The sequence below is a fragment of the Temnothorax longispinosus genome, chromosome 10 (assembly GCF_030848805.1).
Source record: "Temnothorax longispinosus isolate EJ_2023e chromosome 10, Tlon_JGU_v1, whole genome shotgun sequence".
Lineage (NCBI taxonomy): Eukaryota > Metazoa > Arthropoda > Insecta > Hymenoptera > Formicidae > Temnothorax > Temnothorax longispinosus.
The window spans coordinates 13,072,296-13,100,266 of record NC_092367.1 but is presented as its reverse complement, the minus strand read 5'-3'; the positions used below and the strand labels follow the sequence as shown (position 1 = coordinate 13,100,266).

Here is a 27,971-nt window from a genome sequence, read left to right as displayed (position 1 = left end):
AAATACACTATTTTGATCATTAAAATAAAATTACTTAAAATTTTTATATTAATATTGTTAAACAAATAGACTAAAAAAACACAAAAAATTTGAATATCTTATAAACCCCATTTTCTATTTTTTTGAAAATAGAGAATATTTTGGGGAATATTAAAAAAATTTCAAGACTGGTCCGAAGTTGCGCAGAAAATTTGGGAATTTTTTATAAATTTTTTTGTAAGGCAGACAGAGGTACCGTGGCTTCGCACGGACTTACGCGCGGCCTCAAGCAAACTCGAGCTTTAACACACTATAACCAGTAAGTTAACTATAATATTATTCTGCTTTGTGCCGATCAGTGCTGCGCATCGACATGTTGTTGCGCGCGCCAATCAGGATTTTTGTATGTGTAGTAGTCCAAAGTCGGTGTGACGCCACAGTAAATTTTTATACATTTCAGGCATGAAGAATAGAGATAAGAAGGCCGAACTATATGTTCGGATATGCGTCGAAAACCGAGGCCCGGTAATAGTACTTATAGGTACCTATAGGTGGCATAATTGCAATCACAAGTGTAGGGAGCAGCATATCTGTCTCCCTTCTGATTGGTCAGCCCCCTCTCCTGCGCTAGCAAGAGAGGTTGAGAGTTACGAGGTTGGCAGAACTGAGTTCCGACGACCGTTAGATTTGTACTGACTCTCGTGGCTGTTGCGTGGTCTGCAATAAAGTATTATATTATCAGCAGTAATCGAGTGTGTAATTATTCCTCGATACCTCTCGTCAAGACGTCGGTAGTAGGCCGACACCCGGAGGCATAATCGACCTCCTGCGGTACCAAATTCCTACATTGGTGACCCCGACTAAAAAACACGCAACGGTTCCTGCACAAATTGCTACCGGAAGCCCGAGTCAGAGATAAATCCTCGTGTGGACCAGACTTCCCCGAGGAACGGACGCAGAAATAGCGGATCGAATTACCCGCAGCTGCAAGGTACATCCCTGCGCCCGCGTCCCTGGCTGTTATTTAACCACACTGCGGCCAGCCAGCCTCGCCGCGCCGAAACATTATTCGGGCGGCCATCTTTTTTGCCGCGTTTTCTACACGAGGCACGAGGCGGGCACGTGAGACCCTACCGGCGCCCGGGTGGCCACAGCGGTTCTGCCGTCTTGTTACCACGACCATCCCCTGGTGCGTGACCGGCCCTTCTCCGCCCCCGCCGTTACCGCCTTTTCCTGGTGTACGACCGGCCTTCCTTCGCCGATGCCACGGATCGACAACGTCGTCATCGCCTCATCGCTGTGATTGCGTGAAGCCAACGACACCGGCGCCTTGGATTCCGTCTTTGTCGAGACATTTAACGCGTGAAGCCAACGTCTCCGGCGCCTTGGGTCCCATCGTCACCGGGGCTTTGGATTTTACCCACCATTTACCCGGCTACAATAATGTAAAAGTAAGCTAGTTATTCGCCGCGCACCGTCATTTATATTGTATAACGATCGTGTCGTTTACCTCTCTTGCGTCGCTAATATCATACAGCAAATTGTAAACAATGTCGAACGCAGCTCTTAAAGCCGCCGAAGCCCGCGCGGAAGAAGCGGAAAACCGGCTCACGCAATATCAAGCCCAGCTCGCGCAATCACAAGCCCAGCTCACACAATTACAAGACCAGTTTGCGCAAATGCGTACCCAGTTGAGTGATCAGGGTCTTGATACAGTTAATTTAAACGCGATTGATAATAACATTCAAATCCCGCGTATAGATCATTACAGGGTTCCCAAGCTTCCCCCGTTTTTTCAAGTCGACCCAGCATTGTGGTTTATGCAGGCCGAGGTGTCCATGAGAAATTCCAGGATTACAGCAGAATCTACTAAAGCAGATACTGTTCTCGCTGCACTGGATGTCGAAGTATTGGATTGCGTTAGAGACATCATTCCTTTGGACCCTCCCCCAGCGGATATTTATAAGCAGCTGAAGGCTCGAATTATCGCGACGTACGCGCTTTCAGACGAAACCAAATTACGAAAACTTTTAAGCGGACAAGTCGGGACCGACGGAAAACCTTCGTTAATCCTCAGTCGATTGCGCGGGCTTAATAACGGGAGGGTAGATGATAGCATAATAAAATCAATTTTCATGGATCAACTACCATGCGAACACCGCTCGATCCTGATATCTACGGGAATTACCGATCTTTATAAACTCGCCGAGATCGCAGATCGTATGGCTGAGAACACTCTCGGAGGCGTGGCTTACGCGTCTGCCGTGAACAAGGGGAATTCATCCCCTCCCGCAAAGACCGAGATTCAACAACTCATCGAAAGAATCGAAAAGTTAGAAAAATCACGAAATTCGCGTTCGCGTTCGCGATCCAACTCCCGCAGGCGTAGGACCTCAACCTCGCCAAACAGGGCGATCACACCCGCGCTCTGTCCGGCTCATACTAAATACCCGGATAATCCGACTTCGTGTCGAACGTGGTGCTCAAAATATGAGACGTGGAACAGTACAAAAAACTAAGCCGCCCCCCCGTTCGGAGATGGTCGGCAAGGGCCCTCAAATTTCTAATCGTCTCCACGTCCGTGATCGTGCCAGTGGTCAAATGTTCCTTATCGATACAGGCGCGGATATCTCTCTTGTACCCGCTAACGATAGGATCAAGGGAAAGCCCTCTGAATTTAAGCTCTTTGCAGCAAATGATACGCGTATCGACACGTTCGGGGAATCTCTTCGCGAGCTTGACATCGGTTTAAGACGGCCAATTCGATGGAATTTTTGCATTGCCGCAGTTCCGTACCCCATCATTGGCGCTGACTTACTATCGCATTACGGGTTAATACCAGACTTAAAACGACGACGTCTTATAGACTCCACCACTAAATTATATACCCTCGCGATTAAAAAACCGGCCCCGATACATTCGATTAATACGATTAAACCTTCCTCTGAGTTTTCTCAAATACTCAAGGAATTTCCACAAATAACAGGAGCCCTTCCCCTCGCCCCGCCGTCCAATTGTGACGTGTTTCATCATATTATCACCACCGGCCCTCCAGTCGCTTCGCGCGCTAGGCGCCTTCCTCCTGATAAACTTAAAGCCGCAAAGGCCGAGATTAGAGCTTTAGTCGAAGCAGGCATTTGCCGCCCCTCTAGCAGTCCATGGGCCAGTCCCATTCATTTAGTCCGTAAAAAAGACGGCACCTGGCGGGTGTGCGGCGATTACCGCGGTGTAAATGCAATCACGCGACCTGACAGATACCCCACCCCCCACCTGCATGACTGCTCCGTTAATCTACACGGTAAAACAATCTTTTCATCCCTCGACTTATATAAAGCCTATAATCAAATTCCAATGGCCCCCGAGGACATTGAGAAAACAGCTATCATAACCCCTTTCGGGTTATTCGAATACTTATTTATGACCTTTGGCCTTCGTAATGCCGGTCAATCCTTCCAACGTTATATAAATCGCGCCTTAGGCGATCTAGATTTTGTTTTCATTTATATGGATGATATTCTAATTGCTTCCTCTTCTCCAGAGGAGCATGCTAAACATTTACGCATTGTATTCCAAAGGCTTAAAGAGTTTCACCTCCGCCTTAATGTTGAAAAATGCGTGTTCGGCGCACATGAACTAAAGTTTCTCGGGTATATAATAAATGGTAAAGGAATCAGCCCCATCCCAGAAAAAGTTGAGGCGATTACCAAATTTCCTAAACCCAAAACCATCGCCGACCTACGCCGTTTCCTCGGCATGATAAATTTTTACCGTCGCAACATTCCTCGCGCGGCAGAAGCTCAAGCACCACTAAATGCATTACTAGTCGACTCGCGTAAAAACGATAAGCGTGTAATCGTATGGTCTGACGAATTAATCGAAGCGTTTGAAAAGACCAAAAACGGCCTTGCTAACGCTGCAATGCTGGTGCATCCCCATATTGGCGCGGAACTCCGCATAGTCACGGATGCCTCTGATTTCGCCATGGGGGCAGTTCTTGAACAGAAAAAACGGGATACTTGGGAGCCCCTAGCATTTTTTTCGCATAAATTCTCCCCCGCGCAAACTCGGTATAGCGCTTACGACCGAGAGCTCACGGCAATTTTTGAAGCCGTTAATTATTTTTGTCATTTTGTAGAAGGACGTGAATTTAAAATTTTGACCGACCATAAACCGCTCATGTACGCGTTCATGCAACGGTCTGACAAGGCGTCCCCGCGACAACTACGCCAATTGTCATATATCGCGCAGTTCACAACGCATATTGAACATGTCGCTGGTTTACAAAATGTTGTTGCGGATTCGCTTTCGCGGATCGATTCCCTGCGTTTGCCGGTTGAATTTAATCTTAATGAGCTCGCCGAGCTACAAAAGAGCGACGAGCAACTCAAGTTGATTGCTAACGCCCCCGACCATCCCTTAAAGTTGAAGAAAATTCAGTGGGGCCCAGATCACACAACTGTATATTGCGAAATCTCGGGCGAAGCTATTCGGCCTTATGTCCCCGATAGTCTCCGCGTTAAAGTATTTCAAATGTTCCATAACCCAGCCCATCCGAGTGGCAAAATTACCGATCGCACTATCCGACAGCGTTATGTCTGGCCTGACATGCACCGCGATATCGCTAAATGGTGTAAAAATTGTATCGAATGTCAGCAAGCGAAAATCTCTCGTCATGTAAAACTAACTCCTGAGCACTTTGTTGCTCCCGACGGGCGATTTGATCAAGTGCATATTGACATTATCGGCCCATTACCTCCTTCCGAGGGTTACTCTTATTGTCTCACTATGATCGACAGATTTTCGCGTTGGGCCGAGGCAAGTCCTCTTAAAGATATCTCTGCACAAACCGTTGCTAGAGCATTTTACGACACGTGGATTTCCCGTTACGGAACCCCTCGATTACTAACTACGGATCAGGGAGCCCAATTCGAATCCCGCCTATTCGAGGCGTTACTTTCATTAATCGGTTGCGAACGAATTCGTACAACCGCCTACCACCCGGCGTCGAACGGCATGATTGAACGTTGGCATCGGGTGCTTAAAGCCGCAATCATGTGCCATGCCGATGCGTGCTGGACGCGTACCTTATCTACCGTTCTATTAGGACTTCGGTCGCACGTCCGTGCTGACACAAATGCGTCTCCCGCCGAATTTATGTTCGGGACGACTTTACGACTTCCCGGGGAATTCTTCCTTCCCGATGATTTTACACCCAACCCTAATTATTTCCTTGAAGAGTTTCGCGAATATATGCGCCAAGTCCGGCCGGTTCCCGTCGCGCACAAACATAAAAAACGCGCCTTTTATTTTAAAGATTTATATAATTGTACTCATGTGTTTTTACGCAATATGGCTAAAAGGGCGTTAGAGCGTCCGTACACCGGTCCGCACAAGGTAGTGCAACGCATCTCGGAGCGCGTATTCAATATTGATATCAACGGAAACACAAAAAGCGTGTCCGTCGATTTATTAAAGCCGGCATATTTTGTCCCTGATGACCCCGCCGACCCCCCATCAACCTCCGAGAACATACTCAACCGGAATGTAAATCCGAACCCAGCGCTTAAAACCTACTCTCGTAAGACTGTTACATTTGCGCCGTCCACTAAACCAAAGTGATTTAATTGTAAGCCAGAATTCTATATAATGTTATTAGATATAAGTCGGCTCAAATTACGTTTAAGCGTATAATATATTTTTTGTTAAGGTATTGTTAACCTCGTACAATAGCACCTGGCCAAAAACTTAAGCTCATTCGCTTAGTGCAATATTACTTATTATTTATTTCGTTAACACTCGGGGGGGAGTGTGTAGGGAGCAGCATATCTGTCTCCCTTCTGATTGGTCAGCCCCCTCTCCTGCGCAAGAGAAGTTGAGAGTTACGAGGTTGGCAGAACTGAGTTCCGACGACCGTTAGATTTGTACTGACTCTCGTGGCTGTTGCGTGGTCTGCAATAAAGTATTATATTATCAGCAGTAATCGAGTGTGTAATTATTCCTCGATACCTCTCGTCAAGACGTCGGTAGTAGGCCGACACCCGGAGGCATAATCGACCTCCTGCGGTACCAAATTCCTACACAAGATACCCGAGGCTTGAGGAAGAGGCAAGCACGGGAGGAGAGATTGCAGACTGGGGACGTGTACGTGTGTGTACGTGTGAGTGTACCGTGTACGTGTGAGTCCCGTGAGATAAAAGCGCAACCTTGCGGAGCATTAGTATACTACTACTTGGGTCGGCATTTGGTCACACGTTTTGACAATTTTTCCATATGCCAGTATATACCAATATATACACACACACACAGATATATATATTATATGTATATATTTAAAAACACATTTAAGAACTTAGATATTGATGTACAGGGTGTAATTAAAATAAGGGGACAAACTTTGGGGTCGTGCTTCCCACACCAAAACATGAAAAAAGTTTATGTCAACATATATCTGCAAACCCACTGTTACTGAGATACAGCTCAAAACGTTTATAAATGCAATTCAATATTTACAATCGGAGCGATTGCTTGTCGGTCCTTGTCTAACTTACCTTTATTTGATCTGTGACTATTTTTTTGTACAAATACTATGTAATGTATTGTTAAATTGATAATTACCCCGACAAATGGATACCCGGAGAAAAAAATTATATATAACATATATAAACATATAAAATTATGTATAATTATATATAAATATATATTCTTTTATATAATTTAATATAATTATATCTAGATTCTTATATAAAATTATATAAAATTATATATAAGTATACATATTTATATCCCATACAGCATGAAATATTCCATGAATGTTCTATAAATATTCTTTAGAATATTCATGAATTTTCTATTAATGATCTATAAATGTGCAAAGAACGTGTAATGTCCCGCTTTGAATGTCCTTAGAAATTTCTGTAAATATTCTCGAATAATCTACAAATGTTTTATAAATTTTTCCGCATAATCCATAATTTTTTTATATATGCAAAGGATATTTATAGAACATTTATAGATTATTTTAGGAACATTAAAACTGTATACTGTGTATACTATGTCTGTATACATTTAATATTCACCCGACATAAAAAAAATTATTTATTTCGATATTTTATTACTATTTTTTAACTAAATTTGTTTCTTAAGATGCAGTCTATGATTATAAATATTTTCTCGTATTTTAAAAACACACTTACCTTGGTGGGATTCGAACTCGGGACCTCTGGATCGTGAGCCAACTGCCTTACATGGTAGACTACTTCTTAATTTGATGTAAGCGTTATATATAGTCTACATATGTCATAACCAGCGCAAATATATAATTTTTCAAAAATCATCTTAAGAAACAAATTCAGTTTAAAAAGAGTAATAAAATTTAAATTTGATATATAATATAATATTTCTCAATATCGGGTGAATGTCAGAAACCAGTGCCGGCTCATTATGAAATTTTTTTATAAAATTATATATTTTTAATCATTTTTTTAAAAAGAAAATTGTAAATTTAATAATAATGATAAAGAATAAGGATTGGTTATTAAGCTTTGGCCCAATATTGGGCGGCACTTGCTTGCCAAGCCTCGGCTACCCAAATTCGGGTAATAGTTGGGCCAGGCTTGGGCATTAAACGTCGGCAAGCCGACACTCGTGCCAGTCTTGGGCCGTTTCTCGAGTATCGGCGTTTCCTACCTGGGACTCTCTCGCGGTCTCGTTACGCTTCCCCTTCGTTAGCTCGCAAGAGTCTCGGATTTCTAAAAAGTTTTTATTAATGCTTTCCAGAATATTTATATAATGTTCCAAAATATTCCTAGAATAATTAGAATGTTTTCAATATTTTCCCTAAAATGTTTATAGATTATTTTAAAAATATTCTACTAATATGTAAAAAATATTCTATTAATATTCTGAATATTTCATGTTCATTGCAATGTTCACAGATTATTATTGAAACCATTCGCAACTTGCAACCGCTCCGAGATCTTTGAAAGAGTGTGGCAGTCCATGAACCGACGTGTCTATTCGTGTATTGAATTGAATGGGAGACAATTTGAACATTTGTTGTAATTAAAAATTGAAAATAAATAATATTAAATAATAATAGATATTACTTTCATTTTCCATTAATAAATATTTGTTTGAGCTGTATCTCAATCACCCTTCTAAGTGCCCTTCTGAAGATTTCTGCATAATTACTACTTTTTTCATGTTTTGGAAAACTCGCCTCCAAAGTTTGTCTCCTTATTTTAGTCACACTTTGTATGTTTAATAAATAACTTGTGGAATTAATTGATTTTTTGTTCAGGAATGGCAACTCATACTTGACAGATACCTGAATGTCCTTATGCTCAGCTAATAGTGCAAAGATGAAGCACAGACTCATTGCTGTAGTGTCATGACCCTGTAATCATATGTGTCAATATAACATTATGTACAGGGTATTCCACATAACTCTTTACAGCTCGATATCTCGAAAACTATTTCATCGATTTTAAAGGTTTAGATCTTGAATTGTATGGATCTGAAGGGCCTTCAATCTGAAATGGAGGTTGGTCTTTTAACCCTTTTTGCATGGGTGAAACAGAGATCAATTTTAAAATTTTTAATGAAAACCCCTATAAAAAATTATATTTTTGAATTCTATAAAAGAAAACAGCTTAGTTTTGTCCGAAACATTTCTTTATCAGATGTTTTTATTAAAAAAATATGATACATGAAGCATTTACGAAATCAAAATTACAACACTCCTTTCTGATTTATTCAATTTATTAAATGTTTAAATTGTCCATCATGGACTTGCAAACATTTATTTAGCCGAATTAAAAATTTATTCCTTACATTTGATAACATTTCGGGAGTCACTGAAGTGCAAACGTGGGGTGAGGAGAAGCACAAGGATACGCTACGCTTGCGCTTCAATGATTCACGAATGTTATCAAATTTTAGGAATAATTTGTTAATTCGGCTAAATAAATGTCCATGGTGGACAATTTAAACATTTAATAAATTGAATAAATCGAAAGGGAGTGTTGTAATTTTGATTTTGCAAATGCTAAAGTCTCTTTAATCAGAGTCTGGTCAACTTGCAGTTCTGGGAAAATTCTGCGAGAGAGAAAGAAATATACACCTCTGTAAAATTGGCCGGACAACTTCACAGAGGTCTATACTTATTTCTTTCTCTCTCGCAAGTTGGTTAGACTTTGATTAGGGGGACTCTAATAAATGCTTCATGTAACTATAAATTTTTTCAAAAAAGGTAAAAAAAAGGCGCCAAGTACACGCGTGGTTGTTACCTCGAAAAAAAACTAAGTAGTAGTATCATTAATTTTGAATTAAAAAATAAATAAAATCTATTCTAACTTAGGTGGTAGTAGCTTTAATTCTTTTTAACAAAATTATTATATTATAAAATTGTTAATTTATTCAATCCAAGTGATATCTACTTAAAAAAGACTTAAATAACAAGTGGTATCTATTTAAAAAAAATATGTGAAATTTTTTAATACTGCGCCAATTACAAAGAGAGAATATATATAGGTATACGGCTCAACTTCCGAATAGCCCCTACCTCCGTGACGATAATAGTAAAGATGGAGAATAAAGAGGATAAGTGGAAGGTACTAGATGCAAGAAAAAAGGAAGGGAGCAGATTAAGGGTAAAAATGGATGAGAACAAATCGATGGAGATGAGGGACCCCGGAAGATGAGATTGCGAAAAGGATGGAGGAGAATCTGTAATGAATTCGGACGAGAAAGAAGACGATAGGAAGAAAAGAGAGTAAGAGGAATGTAAGATAGAAAGGAGAGAGGAAGGGAGATAGAGAGGGAAGCGTTAAGAGAGAAGAAGGGGAGGAGGAGAAGGAAATAAGATGTAGGATTAATACTTTTATTTTCAGAGTAAAGGTAAAGTAAAAAAGAAGGAAGGCGTCGAACACGAGGAGAGAGAGAGCCGGAAAGAAGGGAAGAGCCGCGACAGGAAGGAGGGAGTTCTAGGAGTGCTGAATTAAGGGAAGCTGAAGGAGATGGCCAGAGGAGTGCCGGATGAAAAACAAAGGGAAGGGAAACATGATGTGAGGTCACTCAATGACCAGGAGGGAGAAATGAAGCAAGATGTAAAGGTTTTTGGGACCGTTTTTACGAGAGAAAAAAAAAGCGCCTTTTCAGCCCCAGAAGAGGAGAGAAATAAAGAATAATTAAAATAATCGTAGAGTAATAAATAAGGTGTCATTCGATAGCTTATAGAGTCCCATTTTCTCTCTAAAGTCTCTAAAGTATCCAAAAGTGGTTACCAATTTCTATTTTAACAAATCTCCGTGATTACTCTAATTTCCATAAATTTTGTGATATCAAGTTGAAATTTATTTTTTTATGGATAGAGTGTCATTAAAGGAAGGTATTGAATTTGGTGATGATTGGTGAAGGGGTTACCCCGATTTCTGTTTTAATAAATTTCCGTGTTTGTTCTAATTTCCATACATTTTGTGATATTGAGCTAAATTTTTTTAGGAAAGTACCGGTATTGAATTTGGCGTCAATGTTTGAAGGGGTTACCGATTTATGTTTAAAAAAAATGTAAAGTTGTACATGTAATCTTATATAGAATATCATTGAAGGAAGGTTGGCATTTACTTTGGCGAGAATCGGGGAAGGGGTTACCGATTTCTGCAAGAAATTTATACTTAACACTGGGAAGATCTTGTATGGACATGAATTTGTCGTCGATCCGGGGATACCGATTTATGTCTAAATAGAGTATAAGTTATACATGTATTCTTATATAGAGCATCATTAAAAGTGTATAAGTTTTCTAATTCCATTATATTCTTCAGTCTTTTCTACCCTTATTTCATATATAATACTTTAAGATTTGGTTGATTAGACCCAGCTTTATTAGGTTTCTATATATGTACGTATTCCTAACAAATATATATATATATATATATATAATATTTATACATATATATATTATATATATATATGAAATAGGGGTAGAAAAGACTGAAGAATATAATAAAATTTAAAAAAAATTGCCAATATGAGCGAAAACACGTCAAAAGGGACACCTTCGAAAGATGATGTTTGAAATACTAGATAATAATTTTTTAATACGTTCTATACTTCCAAATAAAAGCGCTGTATTTTTTTTTAGATTTTTAAAAACGGTATTTTCAAAGATATTAAAGATAAAAAATTGCACCAAATCGCTGAAAATTGGACAAACACTCATTAAAATATCAATATCTCCGGTTTTATGCTACTTACAGACTTCGGCATGGGCTTATTTTGAAGCTCTCAAACGTCGCTTCGATTTCCTGTAATTGAATTTTAACAAGAAAAATTTTGGTTAATTGTTATAAACAATTAAATTTTCAAAGGTGATTTTTCATAACTTACCACTACAGTAGAATGTTGAAAAAAATACGAGTTTGTTCGTTAGTTAATTCTCTACAAAACTGGTAAGTTTTAGAATGGAAAACAAATGGACACTATGCGAAAAAAAACAAGTAACCACGCTGCTGTCCTGGCGCGCTCATAAAACTTGCGTGCAGGAAAGGAATTGTGTTCGGGATTGAACAGGGTAATTCAACAACACCTCGACAAGTATTTGAGAAAACCAAATAAGTATTTTATTTACGAACTACAGCAACTTGCTCTTGCGTTCCTGCCGAGAATTGTTTTACAATCAGTTCACTTTTTGATCTTGGTAAAAAAGAATGCAACGTGAGTGTCTCACGCATGGGCCTGGCCTGATCAAAACGAGCTTGCAATTTGATAGTTTCAGCTCGATATTGCTCGTTGGTGAAAAATTCCACGTCGATGTTGATAATGTTTCAAAATCACCTTTGAAAATTTAATTGTTTATAACAATTAACCAAAATTTTTCTTGTTAAAATTCAATTACACGAAATTGAAGCGACGTTCGAAAGCTTCAAAATGAGCCCATGCCAAAGTCTGTGAATAGCATAAAACCGCGGAGATATTGATATTTTAATGAGAGTGTTTGGCCAATTTTCAGCGATTTGATGCAATTTTCGATCTTTAATAACTTTGAAAATACTGGTTTTAAAAATCTAAAAAAAATTGACGTTTTTTTTTGTTTATGTATGTTGCGTGGCGTCAAGCGTGCGATTGCGTGTCGCGTGTCTGAAAATAACATTGTTGTGCTTCATTTGTTTAAGTTCGCTAATTTCAAAATTCGTGCATTCAACTGCGTGTGGCTACGGAGCATGCGGGTGCGGCCACTGAGCATGCGCATATGCCCTCGCGGGGCATGTTTATGTCGCTACCAGTCGCTACATCTCGTCGGTATGACAGGAATCATAACCTGAGAGTCGTCAACTTTAGCTGTTAATATCTCGCTTCGCGTGGCAGAGCGACACTTTTTTCTGCCAGATTCGGTCGTTTTGAGCAAAAACGCGTCGATTAAGCCTAAGTTCATCAAAATCGGAGGTGAGGGGTGTAAACTGAATAATTACCAAAAGATCTAAATCTTTAAGGGTCGACAGGAGTAACACTACCGACCTCTGTCGGGTTGCTTAGCTGCGAGTCCGTATATTATTTATTATAAATTTTTTAAGAGCCAAAATAAAAAATCCGGCTCTGTACCAGCTTGCGGCTGATCTTACTGATTAAAACGAGCATAAGTGAAATGAGATTCGTTAATTAATTTGGCTAAAGTTTGGGAAAAGCCGTTCCTAAGCAGCTTTGCAGGCTTGCTTAGAGCTGCAAAGCTGCTTAGGAACGGCTTTTCCCAAATTTTAGCCAAATTAATTAACGAATCTCATTTCACTTATGCTCGTTTTAATCAGTAAGATCAGCCGCAAGCTGGTACAGAGCCGGATTTTCCATTTTGGCTCTTAAAAAATTTATAATAAATAAAATACGGACTCGCAGCTAAGCAACCCGACAGAGGTCGGTAGTGTTACTCCTGTCGACCCTTAAAATGAATAAAATAGTTTTCGAGATATTGAGCTGTAAAAAGTTATGTGAGCTACTCTGTATATCAATAAACCAAATAATCAATAAGAAAGTTAAAGAAAAATTACAAAAATAGATACCTCAAACATAAAAGTGTCGATCTCCTCCCTGACATCTAAATCAGTCATAAGACCTTCGCGAGATGCCGCTATTAGAAGATCCAATATTGCAAGCCGTTTTTTCCGTGCTAAATATGACAGCACATGGGAATCAATAATTTAATAGCCTAATTATTATGTGATGTTTTCATTGCATAACATTGACTACGTTGAGAATTTAAACTACATTTAGATTTTAAGCTATATAATATTAAATAAGTGTGATATAAAGACCCTCGAAATAAAAATATAAGTAGAAAGGGCTGTAAGAACTAATTCAGTCTTTCGTTGTGCGTCGCGTCGATGGGATCTCGTCTTACAGATCGCTCTGCACAGATCATTCTTTTTGACTTATTTTCTTATTATTTGGTTTGACTGCGATGTATTTTTTCTCCAGACTAACTGATTTGGATCGACCTTTTAGTCTCACTAAGTTTCTGTCAAATTGAAACAGTAAACTCACCATGTTAAGGGAGAATATATATACCACTGAGGATGGCTCGGACAGGAGCCGAAACGTTTGGAATTTTGTAATTCGAGGAATAAATCACATTTATATCTGAACGCACCGTGATCCGCGTTGTGACCCTTACAGCCCTTTCTACTTATATTTATATAATATTAGTAAGTTGTAAAATATAAATTATAATATTTTAACATCGACTAAATATAAGGAACAGTTTACTGATTACATTACGTACTTTCTATCGGTTCTGCGTCATCTCTCTTTGCCGACGTGTCATTACCAAAGCTTTTCAAGTATTGATTATTAGTGCGATTATGATAAAGTTTTCTTTCAGCAATAATCTGTGCAAATATATTAATGCTTCTTCAATGATTTATATAATTTATTAGCAATGTGTTGTCATCATTGATGAATTAACTTAGAATATTATCTTACGTTTCTATACGATAAACGCATCGAACATTTTTTGTAATTTTCCAAAGTAGATATAATGTCTAAATATAATATTAAGTAGCATTTTTACGTACTTGTTCAGTAAATCCATGTAATATCTTCAGAATTTTTCTTTGCTCTCTACCTGTTGGCGTCAACCAGAATATCCAATTGACGTGCAACCATGGCCTCATTAATCTAAACCATAATTATTTAATAATAGACATGTTACTTTTTAAGAAGATTATAATGTAACTTTATAAAACGATTATTTAAGTTTTTTATATATATTTACAATTAGTAATATTACATTTACTATATAAAAAGAAAATACGCCCGGGAAAAAAACCTCTTATTTGTTCGTATTAGTTCATATTAGTTTATATTAGTAGATATATGATTATATATGATCATATAAGAAATGGAAAATATAATTTTAAACAATATTATATGGCCATATATGAGCATATATGATTATATACCCGGGAAAAATACCTTTTATTTGTTCATATTAATAGATATATAATTATATAGTATATGGTCATATAAGAAATATAAATATAATCTTGAACAATATTCTATGGCTAAACCTCTTTAAGTATAAAACGGGGAGCACACACTTCTGCACAGCGCATAATACGTAAGCATAAGAAAATTGATTGGTCTATTTTCTTATGCACATATGTGTATGGACCAATCAACCGTTATGCAGAAGTGTGTGCTCCCCGCTTTACTTTATATAGTCATATATGGTCTTATATACTAGTATATTATCATGTGTGATTCTTATATTATAATCTTATATAATCATATATGAGCATATAAGACATTATAAGAGATATTTTTTATATGTCCTTATATAATCTTATATAATCATATATGACCATATAAGTTCTTATCAGGTCAAAATTCATATATGAGTATATAAGATCGCTTCTTATACAATCATATGACATTATAAGAGATTTTTTTTCCTGGGATGTAAATTAAACCTACATTGATCCTCTAGCATCTACAGATGTTAAAAAATTGTCTAAAATTTCGACTCGGGAGGCGAGATAGTTTATAATCTGCCACTTTTTAGTATTTTAAGTATTGTATTGTTTCTGTCTTTTAAGTGTAATATTTTTACGATGAATAGATATTAATGAATAGTATATATGAGCAAAAGTTTTAAACGTGTAACATGCACTTGTATGACATTGTTACAAAAAGCACAAAAATTAAAAATAGAGTTTTTGTAATATATTATAAAATTAAAAATAGAGTTTGTAATATATTATAATATAATAAATATATAATAAGGGAACAAGGGGTAGCCCCGGGCATTATTGAAATTCAAGTATACCGCGTATCTATGGCCATTGTTTAAACATTCTAATATGCCCTTCTACGTATCTCGACATATGCAGAATGTTTAAACAATGGCCATAGATACGCGGTATACTTAAATTTTAATAATGTCCGGGGCTATCCACTGTCCGGGGCTACCTCCCGTTCCCCTAATATAATAATTATTATAAACTGTTTCGTTATTAATATACCGCAAAATAGAATAAAAATTACTTATTTGCAAGATTGATAAAGTGATACCTATACCTTGCCCAACATGGTTCACTTTACCCGATAAAAATCTACCTTCGAAAATTTTGCTATAACATTAAACTCACTATAAATAAACGAAATTGGCTAGGAATACGTTGTAATAAACATTTGGCATTACAACTCAGCGTAAACAAAGTTCAGCTATCTTTAATAGTTTTCAAGTTATATTAAAAAAGGCTTAGGGTGGTTCAGAATACCCGAACTTCCTCTAAGGAATAATATACTCAAAAGGAATAATATACTTAAATATATTAGATAATTATTATCAAATTAAGTTAACTTTAAGAATTGAATTTGACAGCCAAATATACGTCTTACTGTAAACGCGATAACGATATTTCTTTTACGTATTTTATTAAAAATTAAAAACTGAAAATTTGACTTACTAGCCTCGGTCTCCCCTACAATACGAAGTCATATATCTTAAGACGGAATATGAATATACAATTACTTATTATATCTATAAATTATTATACCTATAAATAAAATGTTCGCCCATCTGATGAACCGCTTCTCGATACCGCTGCTGGGACGCACCAAGGTCTCGTAGTGAAGTGCCCATGGCAGTTTCTGTAAACGCATTTGTAAAAGTATCATGATAATATTGTCAAATATATTTCAGAAACATCTGTAGCTATAAAAAATATATCCCGGAAAAAACCTCTTATTTGTTCATATTAGTTTATATTAGTTTATATTAGTAGATACATGATTATATGATCATATAATAAATGGAAAATATAATCTTAAACAATATTATATGGCCATATATGAGGGTATATAATTATATATGGTTGTCGGGAGCACGGAAGTTGGTGAAGAAAGTTTGAGAAGAGTAAAATCTTGAGTCTCGATTTTGAGAAAGATGAGTGAGCTTTATTGCATTTTTAGATACATAAATTGATTTTGATTTATCTTATTATGCCGGCGCACAAGGGCGCCGGGCTTTCAAAAAATCTAGAACAAGAGCTTTATTTTTTGCTGCTTGTCTAGCTGTCAGCGGGCAACCAGGGAGGTCTTTGTCATAGAAGACCTCCTGGTTATTGTTCTGGTCGGCTTTTTTGCCCGGAGTTGTAGAGGCCCGATCGAGGGGTAACTCTGGGATCACAGGGGAGGGCAGAGTCTCCAGGCTCCTTGGTTTTCTGCTGGTGGCTCTTCTTTTTCCTGGCCTCGGTCTGCGTACTGATTGTTCTCCAGGAACCACTAGGCAGAGGCCTGAGTGCTCGTGGGTCAACCGCCGCGGAGCAAGGCTCAGCCTTGGTGGTTGGGTGAGTCCCGGGTGTGACTCCAAGAGGCTCACGAGAGTCAAGTGCCACAGTGGCCCTTGTGTAGGTGCAGGCTCCTTTGCCGCTGATGATCGTCTAGGAAGGGAGGGCCTTCTGGCTCGCCTCCTTGCTCGGGAACGTCGTCGTCCTCGGCTGGTGCCTCGAGTGGAGTGGCCCTTGGTTTCCACCACCACAAACCGAATAAATCCTGTTCGGTGGGTGGGAGGGGCGGACTCTCAAGAGTTGGCGGAGATTAGTCTTAGCTCTGATGCGTTCCAAAAAACGGAGAGCTGATTCCGCTCGCTCCAGATTGAAGTGGAAACTCACAAGTTTGCAAATCTTAATCGTAGTCTCAACACCCGGTATGTGTAATGCTCGGGGGAGTTATTCAATGCGAGAGTTATTTCTTGCGGACAGGCTTGTCCTTATATAGTCTCGTGTTTGTAAAAGAAATACGAGAAAGGTCAACCGCCCCGCGGTGATAATTGTCACTCGCGCTCATGGTTCTGGTACGGGGTGGTGCCGCGCCCGTCCGAATTGGCGGGCTTGAGAGCGCAAAACAGGTCGCCGCTTTTGCGCTCTCAAGCCCGCCAATTCGGACGGGCGCGGCACCACCCCGTACCAGAACCGTGCCGGCAGAGTACGGAACACGGATCCGTACAATGGTCATATATGAGCATATATGATTATATACCCGGAAAAAAATACCTCTTATTTGTTCATATTAGTAGATATATAATTATATATGGTCATATCAAAAATAAAAATATAATCGTGAACAATGTTATATGACTATATTTGAAAATATATGATTTCATATTCCATAAAACCTTTTTAAATATAACCTTATATTAGCCATATATGATCTTATATGCTTGTATATTATTATGAGGAATTATGTAGAAGTATATTTATAAGGTTAAAGATAATCATCTATGAACATATACTCGGATCTATCCTTAAGTTTGTATAACTGTTATAAATATTTTTCTGATATATTATTTTACTTGACAATCAAATTAATATGAGATATTATTTCTAGTTTCAGTTTACACAAATGCGTTTTAAGTCCGACAAAGTCCATATTGGCACGCAGTTTAAAAAACTAAAAAATGTATTTAATAATAATTGATATTGTAAAATATTAAGATCCGCTTCAACCGAAAACGACACTTCTTACTGCTTGTGTTATTTTAAGTTTTTTTTCTAATTTTGCATAAAATACTTAATTTTTTTAAATTAACATTAATTTTTATTAAATATATTTTCAAAAACGGTAATTATTTACAATAGAGCCTTTTCCAAATTTTGATATTTTCTTGCGGCTTTCTTGGTAAAAACCTTTGTTGTGACTCTGACAGTGATAATCAATCGGGGGAGCCCAAAAAATATGTACCCTACCTATTTTTTAATCTATTTTTTTAAGTATTGTTCAATTTTCCACGCAAACGTTTAATTTTCTTTGGTATTTATGCATAAAAAGGCCCTCCTCTCCGATTTGGTTTATTTTTAAATATGTTGTTAGGAGAGTCATTCCGAATCATTTCATATATATATATATATATATATATATATATATATATATTAGCTGGTTACCCGGGTTTCGCCCGGGAGTCGTTTTTCTTCAAACGACTTCATTTGTGTTTCAATATCCTTAATAAAAAAAATTCCTTTATCAAGCAATTGCTTATCAGGCAATTGCAAAGAATCCTTTATATCCTCGAAAAATTAATTAAATTTTTGAACCGATTTAAAAAAAATAAATTGTTATCAAAAAGTAATACACATTGTGGCAATTAAACATACATACCAATCTACAAAAATTCTATAAATTGAAAAATATCACTTTTTATCGACTAAAGTTCAATTCCGTCATATACAATTTTTTAAGATTCATCCAATTATTTTCCGAAAAATCGGAAAAATTTTGTAACCGATTTCCAAAAAAATCGGTAACGAAAAATTATACATTTTACACTCCCCGGGAAATTCTACCTCTGTTTTAGATACAATTTTTTAAGATTCGATTAATTATATTTCCCGAAAAATTGAAAAAATTTTAGATACCGGTTCCAAAAAAAATCGGTAACAAAAAATTATACACTTTATAGTTCCCCACGGAAAATTCTACCCTTGTTTCATATATATTTCTTTGAAATTTGATCAATTATTTGCCGAAAAATTGAAAAAATAAAAAAAAACGGTTTCCAAAAGATCGGTAACGAAAAACTATACACTTTATGGCACTTCCCTGAAAATTCTACCCTTATTTCATATACTTTTGATAAAAATTCTGTCCGCGCAGCGCAGGACCTGTTCTGCCAAACAATGGCGGAGCGCGGGTGTGGATTGGGGATCGCGGCGGAGCCCTTTAGTGTCCCGAAAAACTACCCATGTTGGCCGGGGGACCGAGGGGGCTCCGTCGCGATAACGTGGAGGACGCTGCCGACGTCCCCCCCGTGGGTCCCGAAAGGAGCCGGGGAGGGCTACGTGCAGGTGGACTGTGGGCCCATCTCCGTCATCGGTGTATACGCCCCTCCAAGATAGACCCGTGCCGAGTACGAGCAATTCTTAGCTGAACTGGACGACTGTGTCCGAGGATGCTCGTCCGGCCGGGTGTTGGTCGCGGGGGACTTCAACGCGAAGTCCTCGATGTATGGTTTCCCGCGAACCGACTGGAGAGGTAGCGTCACCGAGGAATGGGCGGCGGGCCTCGGTCTGGTTTTGATTAATTCGGGCCGAGAGAGTACATGCGTGCGGCGGCAGGGGCAGTCAGTGGTGGACCTAACGTGGGCCACCCCCCCCCCTGTCGCCCGCGAAATACGCAACTGAAGGGTGGAAACTGACCAGGAGACACTCTCCGACCATCAATACATCACGATGACGGTCAGTGCCACCCCCCCAGAGGTGCTAGCCCGCCGTCGGACAACCAACAGCCGGAGACGGAAATGGGCCATCAAAAAGATGGACGATGACCGATTTGGGGTGGCCATCACTGCCCTTACATAGGGCAAGGAGGGGGAGCAAATGGACGAGGGGGACGCAGACGTGGACGGACTGGCGGAGGGCCTGTCACGGCTGATGTCAAAGGCCTAGCTGTGACGTGGCGCGGCCCTCTGGAGGAAGTGGAGGAAGCGGGAGAGGTCTGGCGTACCGCCCGCCAGGTCCTCTCCACGGCGATACGCGCGGCCAAGGAACACTCCTGGGAGGAGCTCCTCGACAGCGTTGAGGAGGATTCGTGGGGGCGCCCGTACAAGCTGGTGCTGGACAAGCTCAAGGCTTGGACGCCCCCCAGTCACGGAAGTATTGGACCCCCAGTTCGTGGACGAAGTCGTTGAGAAACTCTTCCTCAGGAAGGACGGGGGAGAGGTCCGATTCTCGCCGACGGAGGAACCGGAGTGGAGCGAAGAACTGAGGGTCAGCGAGGAGGAGCCGTCGAGGGCTCTTCATAGGGTCAGGAGAGGTAAGGCTCTTGGCCCTGATGGTATACCAGGAAGAGCGTGGACCTTGGCCGCGGGGGGACTGGCCGGCAGAATGCGCAAAGTTTTTACCGCGTGTCTGAGGGCCGGCCGGTTCCCCACCAAGTGGAAACAGGCCAGCCTAGTGCTCCTGCCGAAGGCGGGCAAACCCGCAGTTTGCCGTCTGCCTACCGGCCCGTGTGCTTGCTGGACGAAGTCGGCATGATTTTTGAGAGAATCATAGCCGAGCGCCTCGTCCAGCACCTATCCCAAAGGGCAGAAGGAGGGATCTCGGATGATCAATTCGGCTTCCGTGCCGGGAGGTCGACCATCGACGCTATCAAGCGCGTTCTCTTCCGGACAGAGGCCGAGATAGAAGGGGGGGGGGGAGAGTTGTCCTCGGCGTCTCCTTTGACGTAATAAACGCGTTCAACTCTCTCCCTGGCCGATTATGGGGGAGGCCCTGGCTAGGTTCGGGGTCCCCGCCTATTTAATTATGATCATCCGGGACTATTGCAGGGACAGGGGCCTGTTATACACGGACCGGAATGGGGTCCTGTAATAAGGAACAACCGGACGAGGTACAAACGTCCGGGCCCCCTTCCGATCCGATCGGGGGAGGGGGGCTGTGTCGAGCGGTAGCTGAGGAGGAGGCGACACGGGGGCGGGCCGGACTCCTCTTTCCCCTGCGGGGGGAGAAGGGGATCCGCCCCCCCTGCCGCCATATTTGGTGCCAAGCAGGTCGATAGAGGGAGAGGAGGCGGGCCGACGGGGGCTCAGGCGGGATTCCCAAGGGGTCCCTGCCACAAGCGCTCCCCTCGGTCCGCGCTGGCAGGGGTGGATTCTCGGGGGGGGGAGGGTTAGGCCTTACCTCGGGGATACGGACCTTGCTTGCCCCATAAAGGGGCGCGAGGGGGGAGGAGTTTATGGCTTTTTCCCTGCTCGCCCGGGGGGCGGGCGAGTGGTCGGGGATAACCGCTCGTCCGCTGCGCAACCAACCCCGGAGGGAAGGGTGGCAGATGAGCGTGGTGACACTCATCCGTCACAAACTAGAAATCGCGACACGCCTTTAAAGGCGAATTGCGGGGGGGGCTCACGGATGTGATCATTGCGTTTCCCGGGGCCCCCTCAGCATGGCACAGTGTTAGGGTCACTCATGGGAGTTTTAGCCGGTAGGCTATAAGAGCGGGATTTTATGGATCCCGCGCTCATGGAATCCGGTACTCCTTCGTCCCACCCAAGAGGCGGGGGGTCTTCCTCTCTTCGGAGGGGCTACTAGTTGAAACCCGCGGGGCGCTCCCCGATCGGGGTCCAGGACTGGGGAAACCCGGGCTCTCCCCGAATGGACCTCGTGACTGGTTGCACCACGGGGATTCCATGTAAAAAAAATGGTAAAAATTCTGTCCATTAATGTAGGAGGAGTTCGCGAACAAACATACATACATACATACATTCATTTTTATACATGTAGAGGTATATAATAGTAGAGATATATAAGGGTCGGACTCAAATAGCTTCAGAGATATATGCGCGCGCGCACGCACACACACACACACACACACACGCGCGCGCGCGCGCACGCGCGCACGCGGGTGTGCAAGGGCGGGCCTTCGGCCTCGTCCCACACCCACTTCCGCCGGCAGGCAGCGTGAATCTCGCTCTACAACTTAAAGTACATGCTAAAGACTAAGAATCGCGCAACGGTTCCTGTGCAAGACGCCATCGGAACCCCGAATCAGACAGCAATCCTTGCGCGGACCAGCCTTCCTCGAAGAACGGACGCTGATGTTGCGGATTAAATTATCCGCCGCAGCAAGGTATATCTCCGTGCCCGCACCCCTGGCCGCCAGTCGACCACGCCGCGATTAGCCATCTTTGCCGCGCAAAAACGATATTCAGACGGCCATCTTTGCCGCGCTTTCCACACACCGGAAAGGTATGTACGTGAAACCTCCCTCACCACGTCTGCCTTCTTGTGTGCGACCGGCTTTTCTTTCGCCGCCGCCAGACCGTCGACGGCACGGATTGACAGCAACGTCGCCAGTATTTGCCATCGTAGTTGCATAAAGCCCACGACACCAGCGCCTAGGGTCCCGTCGTCATCGGGGCATTAAATGCGTGAAGCCAACGTCTCCGGCGCCTTGGGTCCCATCGTCACCGAAGCTTTGGATTCTTAGTATTAGCCGTCTACGAAACGGCAGTGATAAAGACTTTTAAGTTAAGTTAAGTTAGTTTTAAACAATGTCGGACGCAACTCTTACAGCAGTCCAAGCCTGTGCGGAGGCTGCAGAAGCACAACTTGCACAATTACGAACCCAGCTGAATGCTCAGGGCCCCGTCGCAACTACCTCCGACGCGATTGATAGTAACATTCAAACAATCCCGCGCATAGATCACTACAGGGTTCCTAAGCTTCCCCTGTTTTCACAAGTCGATCCAGCCTTGTGGTTCATTCAGGCCAAAGTCTCCATGAGAAATTTCCGGATTACATTAGAGCCCACCAAAGCTGATACCGTCCTCGCCGCGCTCAATGTCAAAGTGTTGGGCTGCGTAAAAGACATAATTACAATATACCCCGCTCCAGCGGATATTTATGAGCAAGTTAAAGCCCGAATTATGGTGACATACGCGCCTTTGGACGAGACAAAATTACGAAAATTTTTAAGGAGACAAGTCAGGACTGACGGAAAACCTTTAATTCTCAGCCGGCTGCGCGGTCTTAATGACGGAAGTATAGAAGATAACAAAATAAAATCGATTTTTTGGATCAGCTAACACGTGAACACCGCGCGATCTTGGTAGCCACGGGAGTTACCGATTTCAACCGACTTGCCGAGGCCGCCGATCGAATGGTTAAAAGCACACTCGGGGCCGAATCGTACGCGTCCGCCGTGACAAAAGGAAATAAACCCCCGCCCGTGGAAACCAAGATGCAACAACCCGGGTAGAATTTTGTCGAGGCGTGCCCCAAGTCTGTAAAGGGCCTAAACAGGCATGCCCTAAAATAGGATCGCCAATATTGGGGCTAGATAGGCATGTCGTAAAATAGGCATACCATTGTCGGGCCTAGAAAGGGACTAGAAAGGCAAATTCTGGATAGAATAATCTAAATAGGCTCAGAATAGGCACTGACATGGATGCCATTATCAAGGTCTGCAAACGTTGGGCCTAGAAAGGGACTAGAAAGGCAAATTTTGGATAGAATTTCCTTAATAGGCCTAGAATAGGCACTGGCATGGATGCCACTATCAAGGTCTGCTAACGTTGGACCTAGAAAGGGACTAGAAAGGCAAATTCTGGATAGAATTTTCTTAATAGGCCCAGAATAGGCACTGACATGGATGCCACTATCAAGGTCTGCAAACGTTGGGCCTAGATTGGTATGCCCTAAAATAGGTCTACCATTGTTGGGCCTAGAAAGGGCCTAAAAAGGAATTTTCTAAACAGGCACTAACATGAAAGCCTACGATTGTTGCCGTGAAATTATAGGTTTTACAATTTTTTTACATAAAATTTATTTCTTTTATTATCATGAAATAATTTATTGATTTTGTTAAGTTCAATGGTGCGTGGAGTGGTGAGTTTGGGTGAAGTCAATTAAACGATGAGAATTAACGAGTTTATATTCAATACGCTATATACATCTATATACTGTATATGATACGCTGGAGCGCTTGACCGCGTGTCGGCTTCGAGAGAGTCTCGTATCTTTCTGAGTATGCTCGCACCGAGCGTCGCTTGTGTGGTGTCCTTCTTGCGGACGCTATACCTTTTCCACATCTATGTTTACGTGCTCGTTGCGTGCTCGTTGCGTGCTCCCTCAGTGTCGCTCAGTCGTACATATACATGTACTTACATGACTAATCTAAATTTACTCATTTCTCAACACGCCTCCTTAAATTTAGCTTTTCTCAATCATTTTACACTATATAATTTTCTTAACATAACTTTAAGTTCTCTCTAAACCTATCGAATTTAATTCGTCCTAAGGACTTGGTGAAAATATCTGCTGGATTTTCCTCTGTATCTATTTTAATTACATCAATTTTTCCTTTCAAATAATTCTCGTTAATAAAATGATAATGTGTTTCTATATACTTAGAATTTTTTGTTAGATTTCCATATTTACTTATACTAATCGCACCAGCATTATCCTCATAAATTCTTACCGGGTTTTTGATTTCTATTCCAAAATCTTTCAATAACTCTCTAATTAAGTTTATCTCACTCACACATACAGACAAGGCTACATACTCTGCCTCTGTCGACGATTTCGTTACAATATCTTGTTTTTTTTATTTCCAAAATATAGTATTACCATACATTCTTATAACATATCCCGTCGTGGATTTCCTGTCTATTATATCTCCTGCCCAATCAGCATCAACGCAACAATCTAATATATCCGAATTTGCATTTTTCTCAAATTTTAATTTTAAATCTTTAGTATAATATAAATATTTTAATACTCTTAAGGCGTACTTATAATGGCTTTGATCATAACAATTTTGGAATCTACTTAGATAATTTACGCAATAACAAATATCTGGTCTAGTACTTGAACTTATATACAACAAGGCCCCAATTAAATTTCTATATTTTATATCTTTTGATACTGATAAGGCAGGTTCACATTTCAAATTTTGCTCCATTGGAGTAGCATACAATTTCGCATTTTCAATTTCATACTTTTTTGCTAATGACTCAATATAGTTTTTCTGATCTAATGTCATAATTTTCTTCTCACAATTATACTCAATATTTATTCCCAAATAAGTTTTTATTTGGCCCATATCTTTCATTCGAAATTTTGCTGCTAATTTTCTTTTAATACATTCTATTAATTTCCGATTTTTACTACAAATTAACAAATCATCTACAAAGATTATCAAATAGATTTTTTTACTATTAATCTCTATATAATATAAACAGTAATCAGTTTTACTACGCTTAAATCCTAATTCTCTCAAGTATTCGTCTAAACATTCGTACCAGGCTCGTGGACTTTCTCGCAGTCCGTACAAAGCCTTTTCCAGTTTACAAACTTTGCCTGTATTATCATCGTAACCTTGAGGTTGTTTCACATACACTTCCGATTTTATTTCTCCATTTAGGAACGCAGATTCGACATCCATTTGATCTATCGCTAATCCATTTTGTACACAGTAATTTAACATAATTTTTAACGTTTGTGTTCTCGCTACTGGTGAGTATATATCTTCTAACACTTCTCTTTGTTGAAACCCTCTTACTACAATTCTCGCTTTTTTATTATCAGCCCTTTTTGTATACACCCACTTAAGATCTAATACTTTTCTATCTTTTGGCTTTTCAACTAATTTCCATGTATAATTTTTATTTAAGCATTCGATTTCTTTATTCATAGCCTCTCGCCATTTATCGCTATCGTTACAATTTATTGCTTCATTATAATTTTCCGGATTGTCTACACTAACATAATTTACATAAACACAGTTTGTTATTGGATTTCCATATCTGCTTACAGGGCTTTTCTTTCTTTCTGACCTTCTCAGTACTTGTAAATTTGTATCGCTAGTACTGGGTAGGTTATTCGCATGCTCATTATTTTCATTTTCCTCATTTTCATTTTGAAGTTCCTGATTAAACTCGTTTTGAATTGACTCATTTTCATTAATTTCATTGTTATCTTTAAATCCAACTAAGTTTACATTTTCTTCAATTATATCTACGTGTTTTGCTACAATCACTTTGTTATTAATTAATACTCTATACCCTACTTCTTCGTAACCGACTAATACTCCTAAATCAGCTTTTCTATCCCACTTACTTTTCCTTCTAATTTCCGGGACTCTAACAAAAACTCTACTTCCGTATAATTTTAAATTCTTAATATCGGGCTTTTCTCTCATCATAATCTCATACGGAGTCTTTTTCTCAAATGTATTTGCCAATGTTCTATTTTTCAAATAAACAGCCGTCTTGACTACCTCTGGCCAAAATCTATTATGTATTTTCGCATCGGACAATAAGCATCTAGCCGAATCCATTACCGACCTATTGTATCTTTCCGCAGTTCCGTTCAACTCGTGAACATACGGAGGGCACGGCTCAATGTAAATTCCCTTTTCTTTAGCAAAATTTGTGACGTGACATTTGTCACGTCCGCCGCCCAGGCGATAGCTCGGCCGAGGGGAAGGTCAGGGATGGCGCCTCGACTCGGGTCGAGGAAGGGCTACCCGCGTTAACTAACCTTTTTTGAGAAACATTCCGTAGGGATGACGGGTGGTGCCGGAGCGTGGGATCACGACCAGTTGTAACGACGATAGTCGCGACGAGGGAGAAACGGGCGCTCGGAGGACGCACGACGGAGTGGTCGGCCGACGGGCGGGCCACCGGGACCTGCCGCTGGAAAAGCGCCGGGAATGCCTCGCCCCGTAACACGGCCCCGCCGCAGCCTGAACACGGGTGCGCCACCGCGACTGCAGCGCGGGTGGACGACCCACACACTCACCCGACGGCGCCCCAAGGGCCGAGCGGCGCCGCCACGGTCTGATCAGCCGGGCGGAAAACCGCGAGGGACCCGCGCACAACCAGCAGCCGAATCAAATGTGCCGCGGGAAAATGGCGAAAATCGTCTGCAACGTCGCGAACAGGGCGACGCACACAACCAATCGGTGGGGCGGAAGAACTGCGAGCTTGAGGGCGCAAGTGCGGGGGTCCGGCGTGATCCCGCCGAACCGACCGCTCCTCACTGTCGATCTAGCCGCGGACGAGGAGCCACCCTTGGAGGAGCGCCCCGACGCCGCCGAGCAGCAGCGAGCAGCAAATTGTAAGATCTCCACTCCGGTGCTGCCTATTCATTGAGGGCTCGATCTCGGTCGCGACACGGTGCCGGAAAGGCGTATATCGAGTAGATTACCGTGTGAATCGGCCTGATTACGTGTCGTACTTAGCTACCGGCTCCCGCCGTTGTGGATGCCGGGAAGATTATCGCGGCTGCTTGTCGGGATCGCGGGCACGTGGCCGGCCGAGATCGTAGCCAGGAACAGTAAAAGCCCTACTCGAAAACTTGCGTGAGGTCGGCAGTCAATTCGCGTATAGCGTCGTGTGCGTCTTGTGAATATTGTGTTTAGAGTTACGAATTACGGTATATTGCCGCGTGTCGCGTACGGAAGTCCCGTGTGCGTGTCGGGAGGGACCGCGCCGGGCTCCTTTTGCGTATGATTATCGCGTTATTGTCGCGTTTCGCGTACGGAAGTCCCGTGTGCGTGTCGGGAGGGACCGCGCCGGGCACCTTGGGGTGCGTTGAGGTGCATCGCGGGCCTCGCGGATATCTTGCGCCGTGGGTGCGGGCGAATATCGTCGCGTTTGCCCGCATAAGAATCTCGCAAGCGCGCCATTCTGGCGTTGCATACATTGTGTCGTGCGGGTGAGAATTGTTGTGTAGAGTGTATGAGAATCGTTTGCGTCGGGTGTGTGAGAATCGCCGAGCGTTCGGGATCCGGAAATTAAGACGTGGGCAGATTGACGTTATCGCGGGGTCGCGCTTAGGATAGAAAGCTTCGCTCGCGAAGGGAACCTCGCGTGCGTGAACATCACGCACTTCGCGCGTGCGGTAACGGCCGCCCCGAGTACCGCGGTAATATCGGCCATTTGAGCGGGATCCGACCTTGGTTTCCCGATACGATTTGCTCGTTTGTGTTTATTGAATAAA

The 27,971-nt window shown here is 41.5% G+C and overlaps 1 pseudogene; it reads right to left on the bottom strand.

Moving 5' to 3' along the window:
• Nucleotides 1-27,971, bottom strand: part of LOC139820991 (cytochrome P450 4C1-like) — an 84,696-nt pseudogene that overhangs the window by 17,128 nt on the left and 39,597 nt on the right.